Source organism: Rhinolophus sinicus, chromosome 8, assembly GCF_057876585.1.
Source record: "Rhinolophus sinicus isolate RSI-liver-muscle chromosome 8, RSI-T2T, whole genome shotgun sequence".
NCBI lineage: Eukaryota > Metazoa > Chordata > Mammalia > Chiroptera > Rhinolophidae > Rhinolophus > Rhinolophus sinicus.
In genome coordinates, this window is record NC_142508.1 from 24,993,698 (window position 1) to 25,020,823 (window position 27,126).

The 27,126-nt window shown below is 40.9% G+C and overlaps 1 pseudogene across 1 annotated transcript in view; it reads left to right on the plus strand.

Moving 5' to 3' along the window:
• Positions 1-27,126, plus strand: part of LOC141567629 (serine/threonine-protein kinase MARK2 pseudogene) — a 38,666-nt pseudogene that overhangs the window by 3,764 nt on the left and 7,776 nt on the right. Inside the window, exon 2 of the transcript XR_016021957.1 lies at positions 25,883-26,131. The product of XR_016021957.1 is annotated as a serine/threonine-protein kinase MARK2 pseudogene (transcript). The remainder of the gene's footprint in view (positions 1-25,882; positions 26,132-27,126) is intronic.

Consider the following 27,126-nt stretch of genomic DNA (forward strand, 5'->3'; position numbering starts at 1 on the left):
ATTTTGACTTAGAAATGTTCTGGAAGTGGAGTGTTAGCAGTGAGCTACAGGGATCTTAAAACACTTTTTTGCTCATTTAGCTTCTACATTTTTTTAAACAAAAAATAATGTTTTAACTAAAACATCTATACAAACGTACTTTAAAATTCTACATTTTTATGTCATACGTTTATTAACGATAACAAATGTGTGATTTCTGTCAGATAGTATTTTTTTGTGTGCCTTAAATATATTTTCATTACAACCCTAAAGCTGCAAATTTAACACATTTATGGCAAAACCCATCCCCATTAGCAAACTCATCAGCTGACTTTATTTTTCAATGTAAGTCAGTGTATTACCCTGCATTCTGTGAGAACTGTTGGAAATCTCATCCCCCAGGAGCCCTGAACTTCTGTGGACATCCTTTCTGGGTCTGCTTCAAATGTGAAGTCCGGTCACTCTTTACCTGGGCCAGTTGTGTGTCCCTTCTAGCTCAATTTCTAAGTAAGTACATGTATAATAAATATTTCCCAGTTCTTTCAAAACTATTTCAGTGTGCTTTAGTGACTGTCAGTTGTCAATACATGCATTTCTTTAAGGGGTTTTTCTAGAACCCAGCCTACCTCTGTGTCAGGCTGGAAATACTGGGGAATTAGCACCCGTAGGGAGCAGTCTTCAGTGACTGCCAAAGTGGATTTTATAGATACCTCAGCTCTTCTTCAGCCAGGTAGGATAATTCAGGTGGGATATCTCAGTCATTCAACACAGTAGCTGATTTAACAGTGCACCTCTCATTGCCTCCTTCCTTTCCTTGGAACACTTCTCCATTCCCTTCCTGGTTCTCCCTAAATAAACTGTTTGTACTTGAATTCTTGCCTAAGATGGAGATCATGAATACTTCTTCCTTTCGGAGGGACCTGTATGTTCCTTGGTTTGAAGGTACCTGTAGCCCCTCCTTGTCATCGGATATCAACGGATCTTTTACATGATGCAAAGGATGATAAGGGGCTCTGCCCCCCCTCCACAGATCTGTGCGGGCCTCTAAATATCCCTGGGTAGGCAATCACCGCTACCACCAAAATTGATTTAAAAAGGGTTGTTTACTCAAAAAATACCTGTTTATGAAAGACTGTAGCCAGGTTGCTGCACTAAAACTTCAGTTGGGCTCAATGATGTAGCAAGAAATGAAGCCACTAGTCTGTATCGTAATCTCATGTGTATCCTTTGCCCTGCCTGTTACTGGTTCAGAAGCAAGCCAGAGGAAAAGCACCATTAGGTGAGTCTGGGTTGCCATTCTGACCCGTCCCCAAAAACTGACCAGCCTGTGGTCTGGCCATAGGTAGGTGCCACCAATAACCTGTGTCCCGTAAACATATTGGGCTCTTTGGGTAAACAGGGCAAATCTGAGCTCCACTTCCTGACACCACAGTGATCTGTCTAGTCGTGGCGTTCAGAAGCCTGGCCACACTCCAAGCTTGGTGATTGCAGTGGTGATGAAGGTTTGAGCTACCCATGTGTCTTTCCTGGAGGAACTGGGTGTGGGGTGGTCAACCTGCAAGGTCATGGCGTTCACAGAGTAAGTCACTCATGTTGACATTTCCAGTACTAGTGATAGTCAAACACTCAGCAAAATGCTTCTCCTGTCTTTCTTCCTCAAACCATGCTGGGATGGTAATGGCTATCACTTACCTTGTGAGAGACTGTCCCGATCATGTTCTCCCTTGACTCCTGGTGTTTCTTTATACACCTTTTGTTTAAAAGAGTGTTGTAGGATGTAGGCTCCAGAATCACACCTTAAAGCCAGGATTATTTATTTATGTCAGCGATTTATTATGGAGGAGAAATCAGTAAGGAGTGAGGGACGAAGGAGGGAAGGGGAGGAAACCAAGCACGGCTGCATGTGCAGGCTGGGTTTTACCCAGGCCGCCCCTGCAGGGCGGTGCTGGTATGTGCCTTGTGCCTGCAGTTGTGTCCTCAGCTGAGGCAGGGCACCTGGGCTGCGATAACCCCGTTTTGCCAATGCTTAGGGAACGCTGTCTGTGGAGGAGGCATAGTTCCAGCTGCTGTGTGAGATCAAAGCCCGAGCCCCCTACAGGTGGCAGTGTCCTGGAGAGGAGCAGCAGGTCCTGGCTTCAGGAGCTGAAGCACAGGAAGCGTAGGCGATCTGAGGGGGGCTGGGTGGTGTGCAGGAAGTGTCCGTGCCAGGGAGTGATTGAAGTTTCTAGTAATTTAAGTTTTGGGGGACATTTAAAGTGGAAAATGGTAGACGTGTCAGAAGATAATTCCAGTTTGGTAAAAGATTTAAAAAGCATCTTTCCACTTCGTGTCAGCAAGGTGTACAGCTCCAAAAACATTCTCTTGTAATCAGGGCAATTCTTTAGTTATATGGGCAGGAGTAAGAAAAAGGGAGCAGAGCGCCATCTCCCAAAAGTTCCAGAGCTTCAAGCTGTCACGGTTGCCAAAATGATAGTCTATTTCCAATATCTTTCCTGAGCTAACGCTACACTGTATTCACATCGTAAGTGATGAGGTTGGGTCCTTGTCTGTGTATCAGGGCTTGTTACTGGGTTCTGGGGGACAGCTGCCTGTAGACCCAAGGCTCAGAGAATCCTTGTGAAAACAACTCTTTCTTACTTCCGTCTGTAATTCGCCCCCTGTACCCAGAGTTGAGACACAAGACCATGGAAATAGGTGAAGAAAAAGATCCTCTTCATAGTCTCTTTCCACTCCATTTAAATGAACTCCTACAAATAGATGACAGTAAACAAATCCGAAATTCCCAGTCTGACCTGAATTCTAGCAGTTGACACAACTTTATCTTAAATTTGTCTTCCCCTGTAAACTCCTTTAAAGAAATGCACACATACACACACACACACACACACACACACACACACACACACACTCATACGTGCTTACACAGAAAACCTTTCTGTAAATATAAATGTTGCAGTGGGATTTCATTTGTTCTACCTGCTCATTCAAAAATCTTTAATGAAAATATGAAAATGCCGAAAAAATAGAAAGTCATTTGATAAAGAGTATCAAATGAGTAAGACAGTTTTCTTAAGTTTACCATTCTTGTGGAGAATATGTACATACTTACATCTTCATATATAGACATCTATATAAAACCACCATAAGAAAGCAGAAAGAGAAGTATGCAGGGTGTTTGTTACCACATAGTTACTGCTGGGAACAGGATCTCTTTATAGCTAAGCGTTTTTGGTCCCATTGTGGTTAGTATCCCTTGCTGCTGTAGGTTGCAAGGTAACTGGGTATCAGGAAAACACTACTCGATAGAGAACCTTATTATCAGTTTTACAACGTTCGTTGGTGGAACAGAGTGCCAGACGCAGTGATGACCATCACTTATCCAAAGCAGCTCCTGAGTTTACACTGTAACGACATCACTTCTAAAATAAGTAGAGGGAGGTGAGGTTACTCTCCCTATGAGTTTGGGTTGGCAGACACAGGAATGGAGTTGTCAATTAGCTCAAGTTTTAATGGGGCCGAGGTCTTACATGGAAACAAGGAAATAGGAAGGATCCAATGTTAGCCCTAGCTGGTTATTCCTTGTATCCAAGAGGTAGAGGGATAGGCAGATGTCTGGGACTGGTTGTAAGAGACAAAATAAATCGAACTTAGAAGACTAACCCAGCATTTCCAATTGGTTTAGGAATCAGTTACTAATTGAATGTCTCCTCTTGTCTGAGTCAGTGGGATGGGTTGCCTAACTTTGATCTAGAAAAGACTCATGATACCCCAGTCATTTCACTGCTTAGCCTCCCCTACCTCCTGCCACCCGCCCCTCAAGACTGTGCTGTGGCTTCTCGCTTGCTGAGGGGCAGGTTCAAGCCCATCCCCAGGACTGTGCCACCTCACCGTGATCGTCCGTCAGCCTAGTCTCCCGGATTCAAAATCTCCTTTCTCTCGTTTTCAACCTACTGTGTTTCCCCGAAAATAAGACCTAGCCAGACCATCAGCTCTATTGTGTCTTTTGGAGCAAAAATTAATGTAAGACCCGGTATGATATTATTCCCAGTCTTATATCAGACTTGGTATTATATATTATATTTTATTTTATTATATTATACCCGGGTCTTATATTAATATTTGCTCCAAAAGACACATTAGAGCTGATGGTCTGGCTAGGTCTTATTTTCAGGGAAACACGGTAATTGTCACAAACTATAAAACCTGAAAGCTTTCCAACATATTTCTCTTCTTCCATTAAAAGTTATCCTGAAAAAAAGACAAACGTTAAAAGAAATTTGTTTGCATTGATAGAACGGCCTCAATTCAGAATTACGTGACTGATAATTTAAACTGAAATTATGCATGTTTTACTACCTCTATCCTAATGCACACTTAGTTTGTGAAATGAAAACAATCTTACTGTATAGCTTAAGTGCTATAAAAAAACAACTCCCAAATCTTTGTCGTTAAACAGAATTTATTTTTTATTCCCCAGAGTCTGATGTGGGTTGAGAAGCATCCCTGGGTGGTACCCTCCTATTAAAGAGGCAGGGACCTAGGACTCTGTCATCCTTAACATTTGCCCTCATAGTCACTGCAGAAAGCAGAGAGGACTTCGGAATCTCTGAGGCATTTTAAGAAGCTACACCGTGATGTTGTTTTCATCACTTTGTTCTATGTCCCACTGTCGAGAACTGAGTTACAATTCCCCAGCCAAACAGTATGGGAGACGAGTATATGTAGTCAACCTGTATGCCTGGGAAGAGGGGTGGAACTGGTGGACAGCTAGCCTGTCTGGACTGTTTCAGAAAACCTCTGGAACTAATGCTCTCGTTTTACTCGTGGATAAAATGAGTGAAGGATTTGGTTAAGAACTGGCTTCAGATCACACTCACACTCAGTAGAAGAGCTAATCCAGAACCTAGGCCTCCTGAACACAATACTTCTCCGATGTCCCATATTATCTCCCTATATTGGCTGGGAGGCTTCTGGTTGCAAATAATGGAAAACCTGAACCAAAGTGGATTAAGAAAGAAAAAAATGCAGAATACGTACTAGATTCATGGAACTGAGTTGCCCACAGACTTCTGATTTTAGGCTGTTGGGGAGTCCTGACTCATAGATTCATGGTGACATCAGGACACCAACTCCATTTTGATTCTTATAGCTCTGTCATCCTCCTCGTGCTGGACTTGTTCTCGTGCTAGGTCCTCTCATAGAGCCGTCAATGGACTTCACATTCCTCTCACATCGTCAGCTCAAGTCCCTAAAGCTCCCACAGAAGAAAAAGGAAGCTTCATGCTTAGGAGTCCTTCGTAAATCTCTGGCATTTCATTGGTCAAAGTGGGATCCATGTCCCTCCCTGAACTAATGACTGGTCAGGTGTAACAGGCTCTGCTGAACTTGACCTGGGGATGAGATCTAGCCTTTCAAACCACATGGCTGCTTTGGACTGGGGATGGTGAGTTTTCCTGTAGAAAATGAGGCCCTTTGGCTTGGAAAAAGGGGAAATTTCCCCTTTGGGATGGAAAAAAGGGGAAATGGATGCTAAGGAAGGAGACAACAAATACCCACTCTTCCCTAAGATGTATTTAAAATGAATGCAACAAAGTTTCAATATTAAGATACCTAAGTAGGTCACAGATGCAGTTATAGTGAGTCAAATCATATTCTATATATAATAGTTTTCATCTTGAATTTGCTTGAGGTGTTTTACATAACCATGAAGCTACGTTTGGAAATAAAGATTTAAAGATACACGGCCTTTACAATTGCTATCTTCTTAGTGGACATCCTAAAAATCTCATGGTTCACGATATAATATTTATTGTTTCCTACGGACTTATGCTCACAGACTTTCTGGACAAAGCATTACCCCAGGACACTGGTAACTCAAAGGACAGAGGAGCTTTTCTGAGGCTTTTCTTACTGTTTTGTCTGTACCTGATCAATCCCTTATACATTTTCCAATAGCCGCTGAAAATGTACTCTTTGTACCTTTGCCAACAAACCTCATCATCCCTTATTCTCCTCTTTTCCTTAATAATTACTTTCAAACATTTTATATCTTAGGGTTCTATACATATTGAATAGAATGAGCTGTGCAAAATAAACATTTTGTTACAGGTCCAAAAGAGCTATAGCTGTTTATGCCTCAGAAAATGTTTTAAAACTCGCCACCTACGCAGCAATAAATGGTTTAAATGATGGCCCATTAAGTACACAGTCAGAACTCAGAGAATTCATGAAAGACCGCTAGATTATTTCCAGAGAATTGGTCTCATTTTAAAGATAATATCCTCGCGAACATTCCATATAAACAACTCATATTTTCTATGGTCTTTTTGTTGTTGTTTCTTTTAAAGATTGAACTAGCAATCACACCACATCAAGGTTTGATGAGTCAGAGCAGTGCTGATGTTACAACAAGGTAATACTTGTGTAGTCTTCAGTAACAGGCCAGGATTGCATGGGCTATATTAGACCTCATAGAAGAGAGAAAACAATATGTTCTATTTTAGCAGCTGTGGTAATAAGTAATGATATATGTGCAGTAGTGAAATGAATTGTTAAAGAATATTTTCATTTTTACCTTATTGGTTATTTTTACTTCTGTCAAGTATAGATTGGGTTACTAATTAATGGTAGTAAGAAAGCATCCTTTAAAAATAAATTTAGGCAAAGAAGTGAGGTTATCTGAAGACAAATAAACAATGGCATTATAGTTGTCCTCAGATAATAGTAAAAATCATGAAAGTCGTACAGGTATGACCGACGTTTGGGGAATGTTGACTCTGCCCTTCAGCGTGTGCTAATGGCTTTGCACGTAGGAATGAAATGTTAGCTTCTATATGGAGGTGATCCTAGGTGTCCCCAGAGAGCTCCGAAAGTTAAACAGCAGTAAGTGTAATGTATTCAGTGCAGAGAAAAGCAGCATCACCTTAACGAGATGTATGTGCTCATAGGCAGAGGGGTATTAACATTGGTAAGGAATGGATTTGTACTTTAGAAGAACGCTAGGAAATAAAGGTATGAAAAAAGGAAATTTGCAAGAGCATGACTTTACCTGAAGAGAGAATCTTGTTAGGCCGATTCAAAAAGCCACTTGACAAGGATATGCTATTGTCACATGGAAGCCAGTTGTCATGACACACTCCAGTAGTGTAACTCCTTACTCTGCTTCCTTGTTTCCCAGGATGACATTTCCAGACTGCTTGGCCATTACACTCCTTATTGTAAATAAGTAAAAGGCTTACATAGCAGTCTCTGGTGAGCTGTGTCAGTTGTGTTCACATTGATGAGATTAAGTTTCTGTGTCTGAAAGGCTGCGGGACGGATCCTGGGCCTGGTGATTGCATCAAGATACGCGTTCACTTTGTGGGGATGTATCTGGGTGAACGGCACACCCGGAAAATCCCAGGTCTCATGGCTCACCTTTTCTCAGCTCTTTCAACTCTACTGTTCATGTTATGTGTGACTCAAACCAAGCTCTTAATGTTATTTTTATACCATTTAACATACCAGATACTTTGCAGATATTCCCTTAAGGAAAAAAGATGAGAGGACATGGTCACTTATTAGAGAAATGTCACAAGATTTCTGGACCATATCAAGATTTAAACTGTGACCTGAAATTACAAACTGAAAAGTGAAATTAGTTGCCTGATCATGTGATTTCTGTGATTACTAACACTTTCCTGTTTCGGTGTAAACAAGGAGTAGGTCTGAAGCAAGGTTACATTATGCATGGATTGGGGTTTTATAAGATGAATTCAATTGAGGGACAGCGGGCACTGGGAGTTGAAAGTATTTATAAAGGGGCCCTATGTTGATGATAATGGAATCTGCTGAACAAGGTGGGAAGTGAAGACAGGAGGGGACTGATGGATGATAAAGTGGTGGGATGAAAGGATCAGATGCCCTCATGTTGAAGATCTGTGTGGTCGGATAGAATTACCCGCATCAATGAACTGAATGCATAGGAAGCTGCAGTAGGAAAGATTTTTCTATTTGAAATTTTTGAAAAGGTTTGTATGTTTTAAGAGACATAAAAGTCCAGGGTGTGACCATAAAATGGGTGACGGAAGTGGAAAAAGGAAAATGTCGATGGAGTGTGGAAATCAAGAAACTGAGAAGTTGGGGCTTTTCGATGGCTCACCACTTAGGTATTGAAATCACTAAGGATGAAGGAAACTGGGTGAAACGGAAGCCTCCTTGCCAGGAACAGTGCTAGTGAGTGAAGAGATGTGACTAGGAGGTTGGCAGAGGGGTGTGAGAGGTGTAGGAAATGGTGGTCTATCCAGATGACATCAGCATTAAAAGGACAGTGGTTTTGCAGGAGGGAAGGGTTGAGATAATTTGGAAGTAACCATGCAGAGTAAGGAAGGCACCTGCTCAACTCCTGATGCTGACATTCGATGTTTGCTCAGGGCCCACGTAGGTTTCCTTAGGGCAAGACAGTGAGGGGAATGTTTGGAGAAAGGGGAACGGCTGGTTACAGATTGGGGTCACAAGTGACACTGGAAGGGTTTGTTTCTGAAGGGAAGGAAGTAGCATAAACAGAGCTTGTGGGTTAAGAGTTTGTGCGAAAAGAATGACTTAGGCTGGGATTGCAGATGAGTGAGGTACGTAGGGGTGTGAGGTGTGGTGGGATTGGGCCTGAGAGGCTCACCTTGTAATACTGTTGGTGGTGTGTTAGTCCCAGGCATCAGCCTACGGTGTGGCCTCGGGACTAACAGTTATTTTCTCAGCAGCTGAGAGTTCTAGAATTATCTCCCACAATTAGCTCCATTACCTTAGACAAGGTGCTAAACAGCAAAACCTCAATTTCTCCATTTATGCCGTGCCGAATTGTTCTATGATCAATCATCTCTTGAATTTCTTCAGACAGTTTAAGTATCTGGAGTACAGAAATGGGGTCATGCCACTGGTAAGTTTTCTGTATTAGAAATAAATATTCATCTTGCAAATCAGTGATGTATCAGGAGCTAATATTAGGAAGAATGAGAAATATCTGTGAGTTTGTACATCTGCTGCATTTGGCTTCAAAGCATGTTAGTGATCTCAACAAAACAGATAAGTGACAGAACTATTCAGCATACTTTAGAGACATTTGGTTATGCCTTCCTGCTAAAGCAAATACACTTTATTACCAATTCATAATTGGCCACTAGATGGCAGGGCTGTGATTTGAGTAAAGGTCACAAGACATAATAAATAGGCAGCCTGTAGGCATAGGCAACTGAAAGAGCCAACACTCGAATCCTTAATAATACAGTATAAAAGCACATGCATAGGTATTAGGATTGTTGTAAATGCTATAGATGCAAAAATGAATATGACATTATCTCCATCACCAAAGAGATGACAGTCTTGTAGCCAGAAATATATAGATACAAATATATATAGATAGAAATAAAAAAATACAAATACAAATATATCTGTATTTTTAAGCACTGTAATAGAATGTGAAATAATATTACAGATTTTTTATTTCAAAGTATAATGGGAATGTAGCAACTATTAATTTAACCTGTGATGATGTTAAGGCAAGGAGTTCTTAGAACTTACATCTGAGAACAGGTTCTCTTCTAAGAAAACAAAACAAAACAAGAAACATTCTAAAACAAAACAAGAAACATTCTAAAACAAAACAAAAATTCTACAACAAAAAGATAACTTGAATTGTTACAAAATGGCAATATAAAATTTAGAGTAAGATTTAAAAAAGTAAAATTGAATCCTTACGTCTAATAGTCTAATAGTGGTTTCCACCAGGGACAAGTTTGCCTTCCACAGCACATGTGGCAATGTCTGCAGACGTTGTTGGTTGTGACATTTGGGGAGAAGGTGCTACTGGCATCTAGTGGCTGGAGGTCAGGGATGCTGCCAAGCAGCCTAGTAGTCACAGGACAGACCTCCACAGGATAAAAATCACCTGGCCCCAAATGTCAGCAGTACCACAGTATTGTGAGTAGAGACACATGTATCTCGAGGTTTCAAAATGGGCAGGAGAGCACCATTAAAACTTATACATTGAGGAATTGGTCCTGGGAAGCTGTGTGCTGCTCAGCACGTTCCAGGGAGCTGAGCTGCTTTGGCCAGTGAGAACTTGGGTCATGAATGAGCCTGACGTTGGCTTTTTCCACTTTCTCAACTCACTTTCCCTTGTCCATCATTTCTGTGTTTTAGGATCATCACTCACATAAACCAGCTTGACCAGGATCTTCTCTCTGACTCTTCTGTTGTGTGGGAACAAACTTAGAGAGGTATTTTGTTTGATAATGAGAAAAATCCTTTCATGTCTCGATTAAAGAACATAGTCCAAAGTTTGGATTTGTGGAAATGATTGAACTTGTGACTATAAGTTCTATTCTTTCTATTTCAGGGAAGTGGCTGATGTGCTTCAGGGTATGAAAGAGCGGGGAGGTTTAGTCCTTTGTCAGTTGGGAGACCACCTAGAAAGGATTCCTCATTCTGTCTTGGCCATGCCTACAAAGAAGTTGGATGTCTTCAGATTTAGGAACAGTGCATTTAAACGTGCATGCAACTTTCCTTTTTCAAGATAGATTAAGCCGTATTGGAAAGACATGCTGTCCCCTTTGGAAAGGTGATCGTTACAGATGAGTGGACATAGTCCTGTAAGAACAGAAAGATGAACATTGTTGTATGGACTAATGATGTGCTTATGTTATTACCTCAAATCGTGATTGGGTTGGAGGGGGACTATAAATTACCTAACTAGCTGATCAGGCAATTCCTGACTGACTGGTTTAGGATTCCATTTCTGGGAGAGCTGAAATTGTAAGTTAAGTCTCAGTTTGTTTTGGGGGCTTAACATAAATGACTCCATTGTGGGTTTGTTGTTCTTTTTTTTGAACAGTATATGTGTACATTTACAGTAATAGTTGAATTTATATTTGAAGAAATACAAATGCATTTGAAGTAATGTATTTAAAATATATTTAATTTCTTTCACAATTTATATCTTACCTTCTTCGAAATTGATTTACAGGTACTTACAATGAATGATACATAATATGTGACCAGGTAGGATATATTACAACTGAAATAAAAGAAGAAAGAGTAACAAGAGTGGGGCCAAAAGTAGACATGTATCCAAATGTGATATGTGCCTATATGCTGGCTTTCGTCATATCCACTCCACTTGAAATGAGTTAGAAAAATACTTGCAGAGGGCTAAAGTTTTCCCCAAAATATAATTTTGGATCTCTTTTAGCACACAGGTGAACATAAAATGGAATCCAACAGTTCTGCTCTGTGTAGCATGGCAACGATTAACTTGAAAACAATATAAAGCAGGTATAACAAGATGTTTGCTTCAGATAAACCACAAAAACAAAACTTTAAAAACCCTCCTTTTAGCACCCATAGAACCTGACTTTGAGGAGAGCTGCTTCTGCACACATCCTCTAAGATGCTCCCTTTGTTCAGTGTGCACCAAGATAACTGACAACTGACTGAGACAACTTACTGGATTGGCTTGTTGTTTATAAACTAGTTAAAAGTTCTGGGACATCCTCCAGAAGTAACTGTTTTCACATTTAAGAAGTTGGCCTTGTAACTCTCTTCGGGCAATAAGAGCCTGCTGTGTGTTCAGGCCACTCCCAACTTGAGATAATAATACAAGCACACTATTAGTCTACACATAAAGCGGTGTTCATCTTTCTCTTCTCTGTGGTCATCCCCAGTGGCATCTGATTGTTAAGAATCAAGTCACAGAGAATACTGGGAGTGATCGTTTGCTTTACGCTTTGGAAAAGTTTAGCTCTTCTCTCAGAAATCCATTTTTTATAAACTTCAGGGTTGTTATGGGCTGCTGTTTTAGTTCGAATTCATTTTGTTGTTACGATTTTTAAGAAAAAGTAGATATGTTTAATAAGCAATCAATTATCTGGGCAGCCCCAGGATAACTTTCATAAACTTTTCAAAATTCCATCTTATCTAGGTTGATTGATCCACAATTTTAACACCAACTCAAGAAGCATGGTATTTACTCTTTTTCCCCCCTTTTGTTCACTCACTGTCATGCAGGGTGGCATGCAGGGTCTCTGGTCCTGCTCCCCTCATAAGAACACAGGATATGGTGAGACCAAAAAGGAATACCCACAGAGCCATAGATAGGGGAGTCATACCACTATAGTCTCGCTGGCAGCTGGGTTGGAGACACAGAAAGTAGGAGTCACACTATCTGCAACCCGCTGTCCACTTCTGTCTGCCTACCCACCTCACTTGCTAGCTGCAATCCGCTGTGCTAACTGCAATCCGCTCTTGCTAGCTCAGCCACCATCTTCTTGCTAGCCCCCATTTTCTGCTAACGTAGCCACAGAAGTTATATTAGTGGCCAGTGGCTCACTGGTTATAGCTGACGGCCAACAAGCCACAGCTGATGGCCATCCAATCACAGTTGATGGCCATTTACTACCTGAACCAGCACCTTTCCATGTGAGTCCCAGAGCCTGGAAACTGCACTCCTGGCTCTGTCCCCACACTCACCCTTCCCCTGTCCCCACAACTGTCATTCCCACTCTAGAACTTGACTGTTTTCTTCAGGCTGTGCCGTTGTAATAAAGGCTGTAGCTAAACCACTTATGATTTTCTTGTCTCAGATTTCTCAGCTGAAGGCAACTGCCTCACAAAAGATAGAATAGAGAAAAACAAGTATATCAGCTTGTGCATGGCACATAACGAGGAAACACTGGGAAATGAGTAACTCGAGGGGGTGTAGAGAATTTGGGGGTCTATACAGCTAAGTAGGAGAAAAGCAGGGCACATACAGAAAACCAAACAACTTCGGAAAGATAAGTGAATCCATGGGAGATGCAATAGCTTTGTGACAGTGTGTGTGTCTGGGTGTGGTGCCAACTTCTTATCTCCTTGATCCTAGGAGGGAATGACAGTTGAATTCTTCTGGGAGGCGTGGCTTTTAGAGGGATAAGGGATTTCAGGAACTCAAATGTCTTCTGATCAAAATAATCCTATGTAAAAGTGGCACATTTGGGGATGACATATCCTGTTCCCCTTTACTATGTAAGACCACGTAATATTCTTAAAACATTCCTGACTAATAGCTAGCCATCTCTGAGTGCTTATTGCTGTTATCGCAATGATTGTGTTGACGTAAGAAACATCCAAACCTGTAGAGAATTTTTATGAGTTTAGTTGAGCAAAACTGACAACAAATGTCAGAAAGCAAAATCTCAATGGACTGAGAAAATGCTTCAGAAAATGATGGGTTTGCAACTTATTTTATGCATTAGAATCAAAGGAGGAGACATGAGGGTTACATGAAGTCCACTGGTGGTAGATTAAGGGGGTGGGAGAAAGCAAAGCGGGGAAGTCTCTGGGATTGGATAAAAAGTAGAACAGAGAGACCATACTTCTTTTACATTGGTGGGTACAGGCTAGTGAATAATGAACATTTACAGCACGTAGAGATGCTATTCAGCAACAGAATAACAGTGAAGTGCTCTGTGTTCTCATGCTGTGGTACGGTGGGTTGTGCCCAGAGAGATCCAGAGAGAAGTGGTTACTTTGACATTCTGAGGGTATATTATCTTAGATGCAAAAAGACACTACATAGGCTCACTTAAAAGATTGACCTTTGTCAAGGAAGCTACAGGCCAAGGATGTGACTACCGGCCATGACCTGCTTTTAGGAATTTTTATGTTCAGACCATCCCATGTGGTTAATTTTGGTGTCTGAATTTGTAGGGCCCACCATGCAGGCCTCCCCTAAGCTTGTCAGGTTTAGTGTGTGGCCCCTTTTTCGCCCTCAGTTGCAGTGGTGGGATTCTGTATCAGCGTCCAGAATGGAGGCCTGGGTTGAGATTTGCCTGTGCCAGAGCCTGTGTGTGTCCACAGAGTTAAAGGGCAGGGAGACCCTAATCCCTCTCCTGTCCTTCCTACAAGATTAGGAAGCAATCGAGAACAAACATAAGAAGGCAGGAGTACTGGACGATGCAGAGACAATGTGGATCTCTGAGACTGCAAGGCAGGCAATTGAGGCACCATTGCTGCCTGAGCCAAGACTCATGCAAGGTCCAGGCCCCTCTCTGAGGGGCAGGTGTTTACTTCACACTGTAAAACGTAAAGCCAAAGTATCCCTGCTGCCACTGGAGAAGCTGGCTTTTTTCTTTGCTGCAGAAGCTTATAATTTTCCTGTTCTCCTTTTGCTAAGGAAATGTGGAGTATGAACCAATTTGACTTCTGAGTTACCTGATATCACTCCCCTATGTACTAACTGTATGAGCTACATCACATTACAGTGATGGATGTGGCAGAACTATCCTATGAGGGTATGACTCATGTTTCCTCTTTTGTTTTAAGATTAAATCTGAATGCCAGCTGTTTATTCGTGCGGGTACAAGGCGAGAAGAAGCAGGACCCAGCAACTCGGGGATTGTGCAGGCCTAACAACAACAGAAGGTGTGGGCACACATGATCAGCTCCCCCAAGGGCTCATGGAATGCGTTACACGCACACACACACACACACACACACACACACACACACACACGTTACCCCGTGTCCAGAATTTTCACTTTGCTGGTGTTTTTCTGTCATTGTTCATGCATTTAAAATGCCCTCTGGCATCCTCTAGCCATGAAGAGCTGTCTGTCTGGAAAGCCCAAGTTTTCTCTGAAATACTAATTCTCATTTTATTTGTGGGTTTTTTCATGCTCTTGTCCATCAAGTCACATAGATTTTGAGTGGTCTGCTCACACCCTATTTTTCCATAAGCTCAGATAACTTTACTGAGCAACTAGTTTTTAGCAACACATATATTTTATATCTCTCTTTCATGTGACACAATCACAGCATCCCAAGGGAATATGGAGAATGGAGCTGCCCTGCTTGGTCTGACCTGTTCGGTCTATAGGTAGGGTGGGCCTACTTAGTTAGCTGTTTATCTTATGGGCGCCAGAAGTAACAAAGAACTCGAACCTTTTTTAAATTTCCGGAGGGAATAAGTAGAGGGGAAAATGAGGGATCTAAAAGAAAGGCCATGTCTGAACTCTGACCTGTGATGTGGTTAGAAACGTGGTCTATAGTCCAGTTCCCTGGGTTAAAATCCCAGCTCTCCTGTTGACTAGCTCTGTGACTCAGGAAAGTAAGTTCCATTTCCCCACCAGAAAGAGAGAAATGGTATTACTGGTACTCATCTTCCAGACTGGTGTGGTGATACTTTGGAGAGATAGTCCATATGTAGTAGGTTGAAGTATAGGCCCTCAAAAGACACGTCCGTGTTCTAATCCCCAGAATGTAGGAATGTGGCCTCATTTGGAAAAACAAAATGTCTTTGTAGATAGAATGAAGTTAAAGACCTTGAGTTAGGAGATCCTCCTGGATTATCTGGGGGGCCCAACACCTGCGGCCTGTGGCCTGCCAGGCTGCCACTTTCCATGGCGCCATGCACTCCACACCCAGCCAGCGGAGCCCATGTGGGCCAGGGAGGTAGGCGAGTCTGCAGGGTAGAAACTGGACTGCAGCTCACTGGTGAAGTGGCTGGAGTCAGGCAGTGGGCAGCTCCCTCCATCTGGAGAGAGCTAAGTGACCTCCCACGTTCGGAAATTTGTGGTGCGTTTGAGATGGCAGGGTGGAGAGGTAGGAAGAAGGCAGAAAGATTATTTAATGTTGGGCAAGAATCCTTTCAACGGGAAAATCTTTCATTCGGAGGACACAAAGACAACTGGAGATTTAGGGCTAAGAGGGAACCATTATCAGGATTATCAGTTTGGCTTCTATCCAAGTTTGATAAAGCTCCCTTTGAAGGATACATAGCATCCTGTACTGCCGAGGGACAAAGGACAAAGACTGGAAAAGCCCAGCTCAGCCATATCCCTGTACTTTCAGAATTTGAGGGAGTGGAGGGATTTGGGAACAGGGTAATGGAGATAAGGTGAGACATAGATTATGATCAGAAAGGGGGACAGACGCAGACTATGTAAATATCACAATGTGTAATGTGTACTGTATATTGTTGGTAGACACACAGATAATACAAATATACAAACATGATAGGAAGAGTCCACATCCACAGTGGACTCTTCCTATCATGTTTGTATATTTGTATTATCCCTAGGGAGAAAAGGAGGGGACAGAGATGGGCCCTCGGGGAGGTTTTAGTTGACTCTGTTATCATTTTCCCAAAATGCTATTGGAAGTGATTACTGTGAAAGTAACAAAGCCGTGAGAGGAACCTGACTTGCAGGTTCCTATACTCCTGTGAGGCCCGCCGAGAGCTCCGCTGCACCTGGCTCCTCACAAGGGTCACGCCAGAGCTGCATGTTCTTGGGTTAGAGGTTCACCTGGCTCTTCCCTCCTAGCATGCAATTGCCAATGTTTGTCTAAAGCCCTATCACTATATGTTTTCAATACTGTGGATTCAAATTCATGTATTTTCTCTTAAGGAGAGGGTGTGAGGCTTTAATAAGTAACCTTTTCTGCCAATCAATGACCCATATACAGAGAGGGTGTTAACAACCTTGGGAAAAGTTCCACGTGAACAGGGAGTGGAATGTGTTGGGGAGAATTCAGTGAAGCATGTGAGTGTGTGGTAAGAAGCGGGTTAAGGGGCATGGAAAGTGTTTCCCTAGTTTATGGTAAGGATGCTGTCCCCTACTCATACTCGTCCAGACCAGTGCATCTCCAAATGTGGTCCCCAACCAACAGCAGCAGCATCAGCTGGGAACTTGTTAGACGTGCAAATATTGGGGGCCCCAACCTAGACCCACTGAATCACTCAGGGCAGTGCCATTAGTCTGTGTTTTAACAAGCCCTCTGGGTGTTTCTGAGGGACACTGAAGCTTGGTAATTGTTTCTCTAGACTCACTTCTGTTGCCCAGAATGAAGACAAGTCATTAAAAATGACTACTCGCATTGCCACCCTCATCCAATCCAACCAAAAAGAAAAAAATGGGACAACAAAGAGGGTCAATAAAACCCAAGTGAAGGACAGGCTTAAATGAGTCATTGAAGTAAATTATTAGAAAATGGTAACAGTAGAGTAGGCCAAATTAAACATGATTTAAAATGATAGAGAAACCTGAAAAACAGAACTAAGATAATGCTAAAATTAAAATTCAATAAAATAAGCTAAAAGTTAAAAATAGAATAAAGGGGAAATAAGTGAAATTTTCCATAAAAATAGAAACATCTGCCCCATTTGGTGCTTTCTTCAAATCAGGCACTGTTCTAAGAAAGGTGCCTCTTCTAATTCATTTAATTCTCCCAATGACGCCGTGAGGCAGGGCCATTACCATCTCCATTTTACAGCAAGGAAGGAAGGCACAGAAAGAATGGGTACTTTGTTCCACAGCTTGGTTGGTAAGGTGAAGAGCAGCACTCCAGCTAGGAAAGCAATGAAAAACATACTTATTAAGAGAGGTCATGTTCAAAATAAAAATAAAGCCCCTGAGGTTAATTAGTTTAAAATGGTAGGTCACGAATTAAGAGAGGAAAAATACATGAGTGGGAAGCAGAGAAGAAACAAAAAGAACAAGGTCCCTAGTGGCATCTGGAGGTGGGTTTGCCTTCCCAGCGCTGAGGCAGACGCCTTACTGTTCTTGGAGAAGAAGCGAGGGGTGGAGAGCCTGGCATCACCTCGTGGCTTGCCTTCCACTTAGCCCCTCTCAGGACGTCTCAACTCCACACAAGTCAGAAGCAGATCTTCTTACACCAGTACATATCTCTACAGCACAAATACCATGCCTGTTACAGTGACAGGTCTTCATTTGGTGGTTTTCTGCAAAGGTAGAAAACTTTTGGTTTGTCTTGATTATGAGGAGTTAGTTTTGAATAATTTCAAAGTTTTGTTTTTTCTCTGGATCTAGGACATGATGGCTTCCAAGTTTTGGAAGACATACATTTTCCACTAACCATCTAGCAGAGATAAGAACGTTGAGCCAATTGAAAGGACTAATACTATTACTTGGATTTAAGGACAATTAAAAGGGCTTTCCTAATTTAAGTTTTGTAAAGTGTTTTTCCTCCTCAATGAAGAGTCTTATTCTGACTCTTCAGAATAAAGGCACTATTCTGATATTCTAAGAACAAGGACAGAATCCCAGGGCAGCTCACACCCCAGCAGTCCAGCAGTCTCAAAAGTGAAGGGAGAACAAGGCTGTAGCTGATGTATCCACATGTGTCCTGTGTGCAGGCCAAGGCTGAACTGCCTAAAGCTGTGACTGATAAATAACTGCCTTGAAAGCTGGTGGGAAATTTCATTGTTTTCTCTCCTCCAGGAGAAACCCAGAGAGAGGGGAATTCCTGACTAACCACAGATGATCAAAGCTGGAGGAAATGCTCAATCAAATTGGAGTATAGACTGCAACTGGGAGTGGCTATCTCTATGGATTAAGAAACTGATACTTGTACTACTTTTGAAAGAAAATGTTTAGAATTAGTGTTCTGTTCTACTAAAAGAGAAACAAAAAGAAATGTTGGGACTAATACAGCTAAGAGGGAAAGATTAATTATGCAATATTAATATGATTCAGGGTGGATACATTTTAATTAATAGAACATTTTGATTAGATCATGTCTAATATAGTACAAAAATTTTAAACTACCATCAATACCGTTAAGATGAATTCTCCCTCTCACTCCAGTTTCTCATTCTCTAGGTTTTCCCACTCAGGAGGCAACCAAATACGTGTTGTTTAGCTCAAAGATTCTGAAATGTTGTAAGTTGTCGATCAGTTATTTTACATTTCATTTTCTTTTCTGAGTGGAGTGCATTATGCACAGCCTTGAGGGAACCACTGTGCATCTAGCCTACGCGCTGCTTGGCAAACGCCAGCCAACAACTTTCCTCCTGCGTTCGCTAAGTGCTGAAAACCTCTATTTCCAGTTGTACCTCTCCTCTGAAATAGGAGTTTCTGCATCTTGGGATAAGCACGTGGGTGTTTTCCTGTTAAATAGAGTTTGACAAAGTGACTTTTAATAAAATGTGTTGGGAAATGTCATAAGACCAGCCTTAAGGGAAGAACCAAACATGAGAGAAGGAATACTAACAATGGTGACTATTATTAACCTAGCACCTCTGGTGTGCTGAGTCCTTCAATGCATTACTTCAAATTTTGAAGCTTAAATATTCACAACAACTCTGAAAGATAAGCATCAGCATGCCTGTTTAAAGATTCAGTCACTCACCCAAAGCTCTGAATTAGTGACAGCCAGAATTTAAACACAGACATGGCCAGTTCCACAATCTTCCTCTTATACAGTTTTGTTTCTCACACTGGTCCACACTAACTTTTAAAAGGGGGTGGCAGCAGCTATGGATAGTGCCAGGTGAGTGCTAGACTTATCAGGGGATCACTGCGTAAGTTATATAAATGCTATCCATTATGCTGTTTATACTTGAAACTAATATAAACTAATATTGAATGTCAACTATAACTGGAAAAAAAATAATTTTAAAAAGGGGAACCATTGTTACCCCAATAAATTTTAATTTAAAAACAGGTGGGGCGGTAGCATACAGAATTGCTGAAATCAAAAGAAAAACAAAAAAGGACCAGTCTAGGAAAGCATGTGAGAAGAAACCATAGGGTTCAAACAGGGGTTGGGTTATCCAAAACGTCTTAGGCTTTGTTAAAAAGAGCTATTCCGTGATTTATATAGCATCAAAAACTGATATTTCCCTTTGCTATTGTAATTTTCTGTGGTCACATGAGATTCCCTCTGGGAGAAGGATGGTTTTTCTTTCTTTCTGGATGTTTCCCTTGTTGTGTCTGCAGTTTTCATTGTGGTCCACCTAGAACCAGATCCTCTGAAACAGATTCCTGGACAATTAGGCTGAAAAGTAACAATATTAGATGCAAGAGCCCCCACTGACCCTAAGCTTGTGGTTACTTATGGGGTACCTATGATAGAATATTTTAACAGTTTTCCAAGAAAAAAACAGACTATAGTAGTTAGCTATTGTTGCATAGCTACTTACCCAGAAAGCAATGGCTTAAAACAACTACATTCATTATCTTACAGTTATGGTGGGTAAGCAATCTCGTTGCCTCTCTGGTTCAGGGGATCTTACCAGCTTGTGGTTAAGGGGTTGGCTGGGGCTGCAGTCATTTCAAGACTTGACTGAAGGGAGATCTCCATCCAAACTCATGTGTGTGACTGGAGACATCAGTTCTTAGCCACATGAGGCTCTCCATAGGGCAGCTCACATGGCAGCTGGCTTCCTCAGAGCCAGCAAGTAAGACAACACGAAGGGATGCTCAACCCAGGATTTATAATTTAGTATAACCCAAACTTGGAAATTGTTGTGTTCGCTAGCTCGCAGGTTGTGAAAGTATTTATAAGGCACGAAGGAGTAGAAGTTAGAAAATTTATTTAAGGAGAGAAGTACCAGCAGAGGAGTTGCTGGGGTCAGAGTCTAGAGTAGACAGCTCCCCCGATGAGAAGGTGTATAGGGGGTTTATATTTTTCTATGCAGGATACTTCTCAGCTTGCAGGGAGTTTGCTGTTACAATTAGCTTCTTCTGGGAACCGTTCTGTTCCCATCTGTGATGGATGTAAGGTGCCTGTTAGCTTGCAAGGGGGGTTGCTACAGTCAGCTTCTTCCGGGAAACTGTCTGTTCCCACAGCTAGCCGAGGGATTCATAGCCAAGTGGTTAATTTTTAAGTTCGTTCCTTTTAGCTCACAAACTCGTTCCTCTTATATCTTTACCTGTCTCCTCATACAGTATTGATAATTGTGAACTAAAATGTTATTTGTAAATACATAAGAAAAGCAAAGTGCATTATCTATGCATTGTTATTATCCAATAATACATTTTTTTAGAGATTCCTGGGAGGTCATGGGACATGGTGACCTGCTAACTACACTAACAGATTATACTATCAATGCTAACTATGCTAGCAAACACTACTAACTATGCTAAGTATGTTAACTAGTAGTAACACTACTAACTATGCTTACGAATGATGCTAACAAATGATACTAACTATACGATGCAGATACCAATACTAACAATGCAAGCTATGCTTATTAACGATGCTAATAAGTAATAGTAAACAATGCTAACTGTACTAACAATGCTAAGTATACCAACTAAAAAAACTTTAAAGAAAAAGAACAAGGAAAATGAAAAATAGAGAAAAATGAGAAAAGAACAAAGGAAAAAATGAGAAAAAGAAAAGGAAAAGAAACTGAGAAAAGAGAACCAAAAAAAATAAGAAAATTGAAAGTTATAAGGAAAAAAGAAAATGAGAAAAAGTGTAAAGACAAAAGAAAAAATAAACAGTACAAAACAAAAACAAAAACAAACAAACAAACAAAAACTCACTGGTCCAACCACAAATCAGCTTCCTAGGCTATAAGGACAAAAACCTCAGCCCAGCCAGGATCTTATACAGGACTTTTTGTAATTCCATCACAATGGTGCCTTATGAGGCTGAAGCAAGATACAAAAAATCGTGACAGGGCATAAGATACAGTGTTTTTCTCTTACTAGTTAGAAGATCCCTTCACTTTGGAAAAAAAAAAGGAGGGGGGACCCCAAAGAGCTTTTTGTTTTTGTGGAATATTAAAGGCTGATATTGACTTTATTAGAAATTAAAATTTGTAAGATGCTTTGGTGAACTTTTCATTTATAATTTGAAAATCTGTCATAAGTTTTGTCTTTTAAAGACCTTATACTGCCTACACTTTAAATATTCAATTCCTTTTTCTGAAACTCTGATTGGTCTCAAAATGATGCCACAACTTAACTGATATCACGATATTATAGGAAAATGTTGTGTTACATAGGACCAGATAAGGTACATCTATAAAGCCGTGAGGTGGTATCTTTCATACTATTTTTGCCAATAAGTTAATGAGCAGATTCCTCATCAGACACCATGGAGATCAGAAGGCAGTGAGTTGATGCATTCAAAGTGTTGAAGGAAAAGAGCTGTCAACTAAGAATCCTATATCTGGCACAACTGTCCTTTCAAAATGAGGGAGATACTTGGACATTCCCAGATGGAGAGAGCTCTTTACCACTAGACCTGCCCTGAATGAAGGGTGTTCTTCACATTGGAATGATAAGACACTGGGCAGTCACTCAAAGGCTTATGAAGAATGAAGATCTCTGCTCAAAGTCAATATGTGAATGCTTATACAAACCAGCACTACTGTAATTTTGGTTTGTAACTCCACATAGTTGCTTTCTACATTAAGAGACTAATGTACTTGGTTTTGGTTTTGTTTTTTTCTAACTTTACGTTTTTAGACTTGCAATGCATAAATATGTAATTTTGTGATATCAATAACTGAAAAGGCATGAGGTCAGAGTTGTGAAGGAGCAGAGTTATTTTGAAAAATATGAAATTGAAATTAAGCCTGTATGAAGTCACATAAGAGTGTTAAATGTACTCCCCATGGTAACCACAAGGAAAAGAGCTGTAGAATAAACACAAAAGGAAATGAGAAAGGAATTTAAACATTTCCCTACAGAAAAGTCAACTAAACACAAAAGAAGACTGTCATGTGTGAAATGAGGAACAAAAGACTCATAGGCATATAGAAAGCAAACAACAGAGTGACAGAGAACTGATAAGTCTCTCCTTGTCAGTAATCACTTTCAATGTAAGTGGGTTAAATAGTCAGATTGGCGGAATGGATCAAACACATGAACCAGCTATACACTCTACCTATATTAGGGACTCACTTTAGATCCAAAGACACAAAAAGGTTGAACATGAAAGGATGGAAAAGGGTAGCCCATGTATGTAGTAACCAAAAACGAGCAGGGCACATTTAAAGGAAAAAAAAAAAAAAAAAACTGGATTAAGAGACATAGATTGGTAGAATGGGTTAAAAAACATAATGTAAGTATTTGCTGTCTACAAGAGACTCACTTTAGATCAGAAGACATAATTAGATTGAAAGTTAAAGTATGGAAAAGATATTCTGTACAAATAGCACTCCAAAGAGGGCAGGGGCAGCTATACTAACATCAGACAATATCAGCTTTAGATCAAATATACCCATGTTCATGGCCAACTTAGTCACAGTAACTAAACTGTGGAAGCAACCCGTGGCCATCAATGGATGAGTGAATAAGCACCATGTGGTCTATACATACAAGGGAGTATTTTTGAAATTTGAGAAAGGAGGACATTCTGCTACAACATGCATGAAATTTGAGGGCATAGTGGTAAGTGAAATAAGCCAGTCACAAAGAAACAAATGCTGTATAACTCCTCTTCTATAATACTTAGAATAGTGAAACTGATAGACAGAAAATAGAATAGTGGTTCCCAGGGGCTGGGGACTGGGAGGAATGCTTAGTTATAGTTTCCTGGATATAGTGATTCCATTTTACAAGATGAGAAGAGTTCTGGAGATGGTGGTGGTGATGGCTGCACAATGATATGAATGTATTTAACACCACTGCAGTGTACACTTAAAAATTGAAGGTGGCTTTCTTTTTTTGTAATGTCTTTGCCTGATTTTGGGAACAGGGTGATAATGGCCTCGTAAAAAGTGTTTGGGAGGCTTCCCTCCTGGATTTTTTGGAATAGTTTAAGGAGAATAGGTGATAATCCTTTTTTCAATGTTTTGTAAAATTCACCTGTAAAGCCATCTGGTCCAGGGCTTTTGTTTGTTAGGAGCTTGTTGATTACTGATTCAATCTCCCTGGTAGTAATCAGTCTATACAGGTTTTCCGTTTCTTCTTGAGTTAGCCTTGGAAGGTTGTACGCCTCTAGAAAATTGTCCATTTCTTCCAGATTGTCTAATTTGTTGGCGTATAGTTGCTCATAGTAATTTCTTAATTTTTTTTTTGTATTTCTGTGGTGTCAGTTATCGCTTTTCCGCTTTCATTTCTGATTTTAGTAATTTGGGTCCTCTCTTTATTTTTTTTATGAGTCTGGCTAACAGTTTGTTGATTTTGTTTATCTTCTTGAAAAACCAGCTCTTAGTTTCATTGATCTTTTGTATTGTTTTTTGGTCTCTATTTCATTTATTTCCACTCTGATCTTTATTATTTCCTTCCTTATACTCCCTTTGGACTTATTTTGCTGTTCTTTTTCCAGATCCCGTAAGTATAAGGGTAAACTGTTGCTTTGTGATTTTTCTTGTTTCTTTACGTAGGCCTGCATTGCTATGAATTTCCCTCTTAGGACTACTTTTGCTGTATCCCATAGATTTTGGGTCATTTGCTGCACCCCATAGATTTTGTGTCATTTTCATTTGTCTTGAGATAGCTTTTGATTTCTTCCTTGGTCTCATTGTTGATCCATTCATTACTTAGTAACATGTTATCCAGCCTCCATGTATTTGTGTGTCTTCCAGTTTTTTTCTTGTAATTGATTTCTAATTCATACCATTGTGGTCAGAGAAGACACTTGATATGATTTCAATTTTCTTAAATTTATTGAGACTTGTTTTGTGGCCTAAAATGGGGTCTATCTTGGAAAATGTTCCATGTGCTCTTGAGAAGAATGTGTATTCTGTAGCCTTGGGGTGAAATGCTCTAAAAATACCGATTAAATCCAATTTTCAACCTCACTAATCATTAAAGAAATGCAAATAAAAACCACAATGAGATACCACCTCACTCCAGTCAAAATGGCTAATCAATAAATCAACAAAAAACAAGTGCTGGCGAGGATGTGGAGAAAAAGGATCCCTCATGCACTGCTGGTGGGATTGCAGATCGGTGTAGCCACTATGGAAATCAGTATGGAGGTATCACAAAAAAACTGGAAATGGAATTACCTTATGACCCAGCAATTCCACTCCTAGGTATCATCTAGCCAGAGAAATCCAAAACACTAATTTGAAAAAATGTATGCACACCTATGTTTATTGCAGCGCTATACACAATAGCCAAGACATGGAAACAACTGAAATGCCCCTTGGTAGATGACTGGATCAAGAAACTGTGGTACATTTAGTCAATGGAGTGTTAGCCAAAAAGAAGAATGAAATCTTACCATTTGCAACGATATGGATGGAACTAGAGGACATTATGCTAAGTGAAACAAGTCAGACGGAGAAAGACAAATACCATATGATCTCACTTATATGCCGAATCTAAAGAATAGAATAAATGAACAAACTAATCAGAAATAGTCTCAGAAATATAGAGGAAAAACTGAGGGTTGCTAGATGAGAGGGGGGTGGGAATGAGGGAGAAGGTGAGGGAATTAGAAAGCACAATCGGTAACCACAAGATTGCCATGGGGAAATGAAAGACAGTTTGGGGAATATAATCAATAATGTTGTAAAGATTTTGTAGGGTATCCAATGGACACTTGTGTTCTTAGGGAGACCATTTCAGGGACAGTGTAGATGCCTGATCACTGTGCTGTACACCAGAAGCTGAAGCTGAATAATAGTGAATGTCAACTATAGTTTTATATATATATATATATATATATATATATATATATATATATATATATAAATATATATATATATATATATATATATATATATATATATATATATATGGTCACAGAAGTGGAGTACAGCATAAGGAATAGAGACAGTGGAAATGTAATGGCTGCATGCGATATCAGAGGGGTAGTAGATTGGGGGACAGGGTTTTTCACTCTATGAGGGGTATAAATGTCTAGCTATTACATTGTTTTGTACACCTGAAACTAGTAAAAAAAAAAAGAAGAAGAAAATGGTGAAGGTGGGAAATTTTGTAATGTGTGTGCTACTATAGTAAGAAAAACTGGGATAGACAGTTTTGTCTCACCCCTCCCTACCCAGCTGTCTTCTGACTGTGTGTTGTATCCAGACAGGTGAGAAAGTGAGTAGGAGAGGCCAGCAGAGAAATTCCTGGCTAAAGATTCCTGACCTTACTGCGTCCTCCTGAGCCGGAGAGACTTCTCTGTCCTGGTTTACAATCTCATTGATCTCCATCATTTCATTCCTCTTTTCCAGAAAATCACATTAGACTATGAAAACTATGAAATTGAGAAGACCTAATTATTGGCACTGGAAAACATGAAAGTGGGTTGTCTATGGAAAAAACTCTGAGCAATTCATTCACCATGAACAGAGGTGATCTGCGTGGATTAAAGTTTCACGTCAATTGAGCCCATCCTTCAACATCTGCAGAGAAGGACAAAGGGAACTTGGAGAAAAGTCAGCTAAACTGAATCCTGGTGCATAGCAATCATGAGGCAGTGAGTGAGTGCTGTTTTTATTTTCTTCTTAATATTTTTTATTGGGGAATATTGGGGAAAAGTGTGTTTCTCCAGGGCCCATCAGCTCCAAGTCGTTGTCCTTCAATCTAGTTGTCGAGGGCGTAGCTCAGTTCCAAGTCCAGTCAACATGTTCAAATCTTAGTTGCAGGGGGCACAGCCCACCATCCCATGCTGGAATTGAACTGGCAACCCTGTTGTTGAGAGCTTGCGCTCTAACCAACTGAGCCATCCAGCTGCCCCTGAGTAAGTGCTATTTTAAGTGTGCGGATGGACTCCCCGTGGAGAGGACTCACAGCCAAATGGGGGGTCCCCTCTTGGGCATGGCACTCGTAGGTTAGCAAACACACAAAGGTCCCCTTCACCGAGGCGGACAGACCCTCACTATCCCAGGCAAGTGAGTTGGGAGAAAAGGGCCTAGCCATGGTGTTATGGGGCTGGTCATTGTAGGCGCTCATGAAAAAGCTTTTCAGGAATGAGGACCGGCATGGGCCATCCTGTGAGGGATGCTGAGGAGACCTTGAACCTGACCGTAACCCTTTGTGGGCTCTGGTGGTTGGAGGCTCCTCCAGGGAAGTTTGAGATGCGTGTCTCACTCAGGAGAGAGGGATCAGCTTTTGCACATGCAAGTGGCCTGGGATGATGCCCGAGGCTGAGGAACATGACCGGTGGTAGACCGGTCAGGGACAGGCAGCTGGCGGGAGCTGCATGCCTTTGCCTGCCTATCCCATCCTTCTCCTTGACTTTCTTGGGGCAGTTGTCGGGTCTCCTTTGGGCTGGCGGCTTTTAGGTCAATCCAGGAAGATAGATGAGATGGCCAGATGTCGGTGGGGGTGATAAAAGAATAAAATGAATTAGTTGAAAGTGTTAGGGTTCATTCATTGCAGTATGAAAGTTACTGAGGAAAAAACTGCGGAGGTTTATAGCAATGATAAAAATTACCACCATTACACTTTATTGCAATCATTACCATTGTTTTCA